At 39.2% G+C, this 10,100-nt stretch overlaps 1 protein-coding gene across 6 annotated transcripts in view; it reads right to left on the bottom strand.

The window, feature by feature from the left end:
- Window positions 1–10,100, bottom strand: part of KLF8 (Kruppel like factor 8) — a 575,849-nt gene that overhangs the window by 379,270 nt on the left and 186,479 nt on the right. The window lies entirely within an intron of this gene.

The raw sequence follows: 10,100 nt of genomic DNA, 5'->3' as shown, positions 1-10,100 counted from the left end.
AATAACTCCTTTGACATCTTATTACCTGAACTTAGTCACATGGTCACACCTGGCTGCAACAAAGTCTGAGAATGTTAGTATTTAGCTTCATGCATTTCCACTATGAATAAAATTGGGTTTCTGTTACTAATTAAGACAGGGATATGCTAAATCCCTACTAGCAGTCTCTGGCACAAGGTTCAGCAAATGAAATATAAGTGATGGAATCTGAAGAGAAAAATAAGGGTAAAAAATTTGAGAAAAGAACCTGAGGTCCTTATTAGGATACACTACCAGAGATCAGTGGAAAATTGGGACTTCAATTACCAAATACTCTGAAGTCTGTTTCTGCCTTGTTTCACAAATCTTCTCCTTCTTCTTCACTTCTACTGCCAATTCCTTCATTAGACCACCATCACTTGAGTTTGTACTATTATGTTAATGAGCTTTTGGCTACTCTCCCAATTTCTACTTTCTCTCTCATATATCCTATAAAAATATATCAGAGTTCTGATCATTCCATTCCTTGTTCAAAATCCCTAGTGACACATTTGTTTGCTTATCCAATATTTTCCACTATTCCTTCCTCCTTCTTAACAGAACCTTGACTTTATTCATGTATTCTCCTCTCTTCCACAAAACATATGCTTCAGAGGAAGCCAACCACACCCCTGGCTCTGATAGATGAAAACTAATTAGTACAAGCCAACCATAGTTGTCTCATTCCCCTTGCCAGTGATTGCTTTTGAGGAGGGCATGGGATCTAGTTCTAGGCAATGAGGCTTGAGGGAGGGCTGCTATAGAGGATGTGAGAAAGATTTTGTTGCTCTCAAAAAGACCACACTGGAGGAGGTAGTCTTTTGCTGCCTCTCTATGTTATGATTTCTAGATATGTTGCCTAGAGCTGGGGAAGCTATCTTATTACCATCCTGAGTATGACTGCAATCACTGAGGGGCAAAGTACAGAAAATCATACAGAAGCAGAACCAGAGCCTTGAAATACTATAACTAGAGCTTGCCTCACCTCTAGATTTTGTATTATGTGAGAAAATAGATTCCTTAACTGTTTAAGTCTATGTGAATCAGATTTTTTCTATTTATTTGCAGTTGAAAGCTGATATACAGACATAAATGGTTCCCCATCACTACCATAATGAAGTTCAAAATCCTTGGCCTCACCTTAAAGGACTTTCTTGATCTCGCCCCATTTCATCTTTCTAAAAGTCATATCTTTTCCCATTCCTCTTAAAATTTATACCCCTGTAGCCAAACTGGATAAGCTGCTATTCCTTGAGTATCTCCATGCATTCCTCCCTCCAAACTCATCTCCCTGGAACATTCTGCTTACCATCTCCCATCTATACATATTGAAATTCTAACCATGCTTTAAGACTTACCTCAAGATACTGTCCCATTCTTGAAGCACTTCCTAGATGAGATGTGATCTCCTCCTACACAGAATTTCCATAATACTTAACCAAGCAAAGATTTTGAGGCAAGAGTAACTAAGCTTTGTAGAGCCGAAGCTTATTCTACCTGGTACATACTGTATTTTTTTTTTTCCTAAAGTATATCAAATACTTTCTGGAATTAATTAGGGTGTAAAGCACAAAGAAACAGATTTGTAAATGAATGTAGCTACTTTAGATTGAGGGAGAGGGAGTAATTAAATAGGATTATAAAGTTTCCTGCCAATTGTTGGAAAGCTTCCACAAAGATTTTGAGACAAGAGTAACTAAGAAATTATACATGTCTCATGTGACATGCTCACAGTATGTTTGATATGCATGGAGGGTGACAGATCATGTTGTTTATGTATGTATGTGTATATGGCAGGATCCTAAAAACAGTATTATGTAACATATATACAGCATTTTGCAATATACAAAAAGCTTTCATGGTATCTCTGTGTGCATGTGATGCAGGAATGGCATATACTTTGTGCTCAAGATATGTAGTGTATGTTGGGGTAAGATGTATACCCTATGGGTAGGAGTGATATCTGTGAAAGAGGAGATGTGTTCTCAGTCAGTGTGGGAGGCTGCAGAGGATATAGGAAAAACTACACTTGTAGTACATGCCTGTGTGTTGTGTGTGTGTGTGTGTGTTTATTGGTGGGAAATATATTGATTGGAGGACAGACATCATGGAGGGGAAAAGTGGGGGGGGCACAGGGAACCAAGCAGAACTTGAAGATTCTTCACTGTACAATGATACTAATGCAGCTTCTGTTGCTTGCTGTCTATGGTGGCTGTTGGACTAGGGGCAGTACCAAGGAAATACAGGCTCTCCTAAAGCTGGGGACTGAGTATAGAGGAGAGAAGAGCATCTGGCCAGCTATAATAGCACTCTGCACTAAGAAAGCACTCAGTAAATGAATATTGAAAGAGAAAAATAAATTCAGTGGGAAGATGGCAGAGTAGGGAGCACCAGGACTCAGTCCTTCCACCAAAACAAATACTGAATAGGCAGGAACTTCCTGAAACAACTATTTTGAAACTCTGGAGGTCAGAAGAACACTCTATAGGATCCAGAATAGAGCAGGAAGAAGAGGCCAATAAACTACAGTAAAGAGCAATAAATTGCTCTCACTGCCCAGCAGCTACCAGTGCCCATCCCCCTCTCTTGCAGCAGGTCACATTGGGGTCCAGCCCCTGATTAGCACACTGGTGACAGAAAGGGACATAAAAATCCTCCTCCCCAAGATCAGGAGTGGGCACTGCCAATCAATGATCATGGTTTTTGATTAATGAATTCAGCTTGCTGGGGGCATGGCTCTGACGGTAGCAATTTTTTCAAACTGCCCTGACAGTGGTGACAGCCACTGTTACAACCTACCCTAGGCAAAAGCCATGGCAGCCATTGTTTCAAACCTCCCTGGACAGAGATGGCAGCTGTGGAGATTTAAATATGCTGCTGGGACACTTAGTGGCAGGGCTGCAATTGTAGGGCAGGCAAGGCAAGCTTAGCTTTAGAGAGCCTTCAAAGAAGCTTTTGGTACACTTCCTAATCCCCTCCCCAGGGCACTTTGGAGCTGGTCTACACCTATGTCATGGGTCCCTGGCCCTGTTTCAGCTAGGAAAGACTAACTTTGAAAAGTCCTCTCTGCCATGGCTGTCCTCCCAGAATTTGCCATCCAGGCAAAAGCAGCTTAAGACAATGAAAAGTGTATAAGAAACTACAGAGGCAGAGACTTGGGGCAAAGGCATGCAGACTTCAAACACCTAGGAGAGGGAAAACTGTCTCATGGGAAACAAAGGGAAAAAGCAGACTCCTGTAAACAGAGGAAATCCAAAACAAGTAAAAAAAAACAAAAGCTCAGTATAAGACACAGGCCCAGAAAGTCAGGGAAAACCCTGCACACTGCATTTCCCTTGGGCAAACCTTCCTGATAGGAGGACTAAAGGCTCAAGAAAATCTGTCTTATCACCAGCTAGTTAAAAAAAAAACAAGAAATATACATCTTAAAGAATATATCTCAGAGATAACATTTAAAATATTAAAGTGTACAGTGTCCAAGAAGAGTATAAGACAAACAAAAACACAAAATGATGGCCCACCCAAAGGAAGAGGATAAAAAAGCACAAAAAACAATGAAGAAGTTGATAATGTGGACATACTGAAAAACACCTTTAAAAAATAATCTTAAAAATCCTAAAAATGATCAAGGAGATGAAGAACAATCCAGAGAATGAACTAAAGGATATCAGGCAAACAATAAATAAGCAATACGAGAGTCATGGTACAGAGATAAAAATTTTAAGAAGAAAGCAAACAGAACTACTGCAGTTAAAGACCACAGTAACTGAAATGAAAAATGCCCAGGAAGGATTCAAGAGCTGGCTGGACCTGGCTTAGGAAAGAATCAGTGAACGTGAGGATAAGAAACCTGAAATGAGTCAGGCTGAGGAACAGAAAGAAAAAAGAATAAAAAGCAAAAATAGACTAAGACTTCTCTGGGACACCATTGACTGCATGAAAAAATACATTACGTGCGTCCATAAGGAGAAGAGAGAAAATGGCAGAAGGAATATTCATAGAAATAATGAAAGAAAACTTCCCAAATTTAGCAAAAGATGTGAATATGCACATCCAAGAAGCCTAGAGAACACCAAACAAGATAAACATGAAGAAAAATACACCCCATCACATATTGATCACACTATTGAATTCAAAGGACAGGGAGATTTCTGAAAGCTGTGGGGAAAAAGGAAAGACCCAATAAGACTGAGTGCTGATTTCTCAACAGTTACCATGGAAGCAAGGCAGGGGGATAAATGCTTAAATGGCTGAAAGAAAATAACTCCCAGCCAAGAATTTTATATCCAGGGAGACTTTCTTTCAAAAGTGAGGGAGCACACCCATGCATAACCAGACACAGGGACGCAAATCCACAGACATGTATGGCAGAACACAAGCTGCTGAGGAGTGCTGAAGATAAAATGGCCCCAAGGAGGAACTCCCAAAATGGAGGATTAGGGAGGGAAAGGCATATCCTACTTCTCTCCCCAAAGCAGCTTCGGGATCCAGGTATGAGGGGAGATCAGTGCAATGCTCAGGGAAGAGCAAGGGAAAGAGACAGAACCATATTCAGAGAATTTCCTCTGTGGTCCTATTGCCATCTCCTGCCTTCAAGGGAAGAAGCAGCAGGCACCCAATTCTTACTTGGGGGGTGGTTTTAGAATAGGATGACTGTGAGAGTCCTCTGCCCCAAGTGCAGAGGGGAACACAACCAAACACTGAGCCAGATATTGGCTGTGAAGTGAGAAGAGACAATAGTTTCAGCCCCTCCCAGGCAGGGGCCATCAGGCACCACTGCTTTGACTGCTTCAGAAGACTCAGCAAAAAGCCAGAACAGCCTGCCCTCATAGGGTTGAAGGGAATAGGTAGCTGAACAGTGCTACATTCTATGCAAGCTGGAAAGTGGAGTAAAAAAAGTGTTTTTTGGAGTCTTTCAAGATCCTCTCCAAGGGCCCATTGGAATGGTCTACAGGCCCTTCACAGGCACCTGACCCTGTTTTAGCAAGAAAATACTGATGAACAAACAATGAAAGAAGAGCCTTAAAACAAACCCAGTCAATAAGAAAACCCTAGACAAAGGAGAGAAATCAAAACTGAACTTCAGAATAAACCCATCAATATAATCTGAATACCAGATATCAGCAAAAAAATCACAAGGCATACTAAATGCAGGAATATATGGCCCAGTCAAAGGAAAACATCAAAAAGTTGAAACAAACAGATGCTCAAATAAATCTACAAAACAAATTCAATGAGATGGCTAAAGAGATAAAAGAGATTAAGAACACAATGGATGTGCATAAAGAAGAATTTGAAAGAATACTGTTTTGGTTTGCTAAAGCTGCTAGAATGTAATGTATCAGAAATGGTTTGGCTTTTACAATGGGGATTTATTAGTTTACAAATTTAAAGTTCTAAGGCCATGAAAATGTCCCAATTAAGGCATCAACAGGATGATATCTTCTCTGAAGAAAGGCCACTGGCATCTGGGGTTCCTATGTCAGATAGAAAGGGACATGGCCAGCATCTTCTGGTCCTTCTCTCCTGGGTTATGTTGCTTTCAGCTTCTGCCTCTTTCAGATTCTGTGGGTCATTGCTTGCTTCTCCCGGGGCTTTTCCTCTCCATGCTCTCTGGGTGTTTATCTCTCTGTGCTCTCCCAAAGGACCCCAGTGAAAGGATTAAGACTCACCTTGAGTGGATGTGTCACATCTCAATTGAACAAAAAGATTGCACACACAGGAATGTATTCAAAGAACATGGCCTTTTATGGGGTACATAACAGCTTCCAACCAACATAAATACATTGAAAAATAACAGATCTTATGGAAATTAAAGATGAAATTAAAAATATAGATGAAATAAAAAATAAACTAGAGACACATAACAGTAGATTTGAAAAGGTAGAAGAAAGGATTGGCAAGGTAGAAGACAAGCTGAATTCAAATATATAAAAGAAAAAATGGAGAAAAAAAGAAACTGATTGACAGCACGAATCACACAAACATATGCATCATAGGTGTTCCACAAGGAGAAGAGAAGGGAAATGGGGCTGGAAGGATATTTGAGGAAATAATGGCTGAAAATTTCCCAGCCCTTATAAAAGACATAAATATGAAAATCCAATAAGACCAATGTACTCCAGCCAGAATAAATCTGAATAGACACACTCCAAGACAAATTCTAATCATATTGTCAAATGCCAGAGAGAAAGAGAATTGTTAAAGCCCAAGAGAAAAGTGAGTCACCATATAAAAAGAAAGCATATAAGACTAAGTGCTGATTTCTCATCAGACACCATGGAGGAGAAAAGGTAGTGGTATGGTGTACTTAAGATACTGAAAGATAAAAATTCACAGCCAAGAATTCTTTATCCAGCACAGCTGTCCTTCCAAAATGAGGGAGAGTTTAAAATATTCACTGATAAACAGAAGCTGAGAGAGCTGGATAACAAGACACTGAACCTAAAAGGAATACTAAAGGGAGCCTTCTGACTGAAAAGCAAACATAGGAATAAGAGGCTTGGAGAGTATAGAAATGAAGATTATCAGAAGCAATAACAAAAAGGATAAAAAGATAGAAAAAAATAGATCAGACAAATAAAAGCCAAAGGATAAAATGGTTGAAGTAAGTACTGCTTCCAGAGAAACAACATTGAATTTTAATAGATTAAACTCCTGAATAAAAAGACACAGATTGCAGAATGGATAAAATAAAATACAATCCATCTATAGGCTGTTTAAAAGAGGCTACTTTTAGACCCAAAGATACAAATAAGCTGGAAGTGAAAAAGGAAAAGATATTCCATGCAAGCAATAACCAAAATAAAGTGGGAGAAACTATACTAATATCAGATAAAATAGACTTTAAATCCAAAAATATAAGAGAAAAAGAAGAACATTATATATTAATAAAAGGGACAATTCACCAAGAAGATAAAGCAATCATAACTATAGATGCAGCTAATGAAGGTGCCCAAAAGTACACGAGGCAAACACTGGGAAAAATGAGGAGAGTAATAGACATTTTTACAATACTGGGAAACATGAACATACACAATCTTCCATAGAGACAACATCAAAACAGATGATCGAAAAAAAACAGATAACCTAAATAATATGATAAATGAACTAGACCTAAAAGACATAAAACAATGCATGCTGAAACACCAGGATATACATACTTCTCAAGTGCTTATGGAACATTCTCTAGGCTAGAACACATCCTGAGGCACAAAAGAGGTGTTAATAAATTTAAAAAGATTTAAATTATACAAATCACCTTCTCTGATCATCACCTGTTACTGAAGCAGGAAATCAATAAAATTCAGAGAACTGGAAAATTCACAAATATTTGGAGGTTAAACAACATGCTTTAAACAATCAGGGAGTCGAAGAAGAAATTGCAAGTGAAATCAGTGGTATCTTGAGACAAATTAAAATGAGTTTACAACCTATCAAAACTTATGGGATACAGTGAAGGCAATGCTAAGATGGAAATTTATAATCCTAAATGCCTACATTTAAAAGGAAGAAATAGCCAAAATCAAAGACTTAACTGAACACCAGGAGGAACCAGAGAAAGAACAGCAAATGAATCCCAAAACAAGCAGAGGAAAGAAATAACAAAGATTAGAGTGGAAATAAAAGAATTTGAGAATAAAAAAAGCAATAGAAAGAATCAATAAAACCAAAAGTTGGTTCTTTGAGAAGATCAATAAAACTGCCAAACCCTTATCTACACTGACAAAGTAAAAAAGAAAGAAGATGCAAATAAATAAAATCATAAATGAGAGCAGGGAAATTACCACAGATCATGCAGAACTAAAAGAGATCTTAAAGGGATACTATGAACAACTGTATGCCAACAAAGTAGAGAACACAGATGAAATGAACAATTTCCTTGAAACACAAGGAAAATCTACAGTGAATACAGAAGAAATAGAAGACCTTAACAAACCAATCGCAAGTACAGAGATTAAATAAGTCATAAGAAACCCACCTAGAGGAAAGAGGCAGGGTAACATGGATGAGTAGGGAGGTGTGGAATATGGCTAATCCTCTAGAATAGCTAGTAAATAGCCAAGAACTGTCTGGAACAACTGACTGGAGGACTTCAGTGACCAGAAACACATTATACACAAATCTGGAATAAGTGGAAGGCCTGAGATCACGGTGCAAAATGGTAAGAAAGTCTCCCAAACTTGGAGGCTGGTGACCCACCCCACTGGCATGGCAGGCTGTTTGCAATCATTTTCCTGGCAGAAAAAAGCAGTTTGTACTAGGTGAAAAGGAAGGAGAGCTCAAGCAAGCTCAAATTGTGTATTTACTTAACAAATTTGGCCTGCTGAATACAAGTTGCAGATGCAGATAAATCCAGAATAAGCATGAAAGGAACCTGGAGGTAGCTTCTCCACAGAGAGGAGGCAGGTTTCACAGAAAAAAAAAAAAAAAAGAGAGAGAAAACAGGGTTACATAGAGCCAGGTACAATTTCTAGCTCTTGAATGGCAAACTCAGGGGGCTGGTGACTGGCTCTGAAAAGGATTTTTTGAATACTTTTCAGCATACAGAAAGCAGTAAGTTTTTCAGTTGTCAAAATCACCCAAGGAAGCTGGGGGTAGGGATAAGTTATGTCTGAGAGACAAAGTAACTAGTCATGTGAAGATAATTCTGGGAAGGTCTTATCTTCTCCAAGAAAGGGGGTGGGAGAGAGCCTAGCACAATTGATGGCTTTCATTCAGAGAATTCAGATCACAGGGTCTGTAAACCAGAAAGACTTCATGCCTGCCCTCTACCTCACCATATAACTCAACCCTTAGATCTCTTTTATTTCTATGGGGTTGTGGTAATTTCTCCACTCTCTGATGAGAGTCTTCAATGAATTCCCCAGAAGAGGCTGGTGGGCTGAAGTAGAAATGAAAGTTCTCTCTCTTCTCCCTTAAAAGTCTTCAAATGTTAGGATTAAATCCAGCTGTTTGAATTCTCTCATGTGGAACACATGTCCTTCATTGATGAAATCAGCAACAGATGCAATTAATTCAGTAATGATTTAATAAATGAGACTCCTGGTTTATTAACCAGCCACAAATGTCCTTTCAGTAATGATTAGGCCATGCTTCCTTGACCAGACACTTGGGCACCAAACCTGGCCAAGTTGACACATGAACTAACCATCACAGTCCACCCCTTTTCAACATGGCAGCTATACACATCACCTTAAACCATACTTAATCTCTAAATAGAACACAACAACATTTCACCAAACAATACTCAGCTGTCCTGAGTACAACTGGAAATACACTAAATCCCACCAGAATAGGGTGCAAGTCATCGAGTAACATTCACTGTAAAACATAGTATCCTGTAATCTAAATACTATGAAAAGAACAATACAGCTTATATATTAAAGGGATAAGACAGAGAAGAAAACAAAGATATTTGCTTAAAGGACAAATACAAACATACTCATGACAAAATGAAAAGGAAATATTCATGCCATCATAGTCCTCATTTCTGTAACTGGTCATGTGGTCACAGTTCACATTTGTCACTACCTTCTTCCACTACCCATTCCGTGTTTCCTTTACCCTCAGCAAGCAATACAGCTGGCCATGGTTCTTTACCTGGTGGGGTGACCCAAACCTTAATTACTGAAGTTTCTTGGCCATTGGTAGTCCTGCCTGGATTGGGTGGTTGCAATTTTCCATTGACTTTAATCACAGGGCATGGTAGTACTAAGAGATGTACTAGGGGACCTCCTGTATTCCAAGAAAATGCTTCTTTACCTCCATTGTGTAGTTGCAGTCCTATTTCCTCTTGATAGAATCAATCACCCCAGCCAATATAGGAAACCCCTTCCTTACTATTGAATTAGAGGCATGAGAAGCCCAAAGTGGCCAGGTGGCAGAAGTTAAGACTGGAAGTTAAAACCAGTTCAATGGAGTTATCATTGTGTGTCCTGGTGGGAGAATGCCTCCTTTTGGAATGAAGAGTTGTAAACCAGTAGAGCTTAAGGTTGCAGGGACAGGAAGCAAAAATTTTCCTAGTGGATCAATAGGAGTGATAGTGAGTGGTGCCACTCCCATTTCTACCCCTTTATTCC

This window comes from Choloepus didactylus, chromosome X, assembly GCF_015220235.1.
Source record: "Choloepus didactylus isolate mChoDid1 chromosome X, mChoDid1.pri, whole genome shotgun sequence".
NCBI classification, from domain to species: Eukaryota; Metazoa; Chordata; class Mammalia; order Pilosa; family Megalonychidae; genus Choloepus; species Choloepus didactylus.
This window is presented reverse-complemented; position numbering and strand designations above follow the sequence as displayed.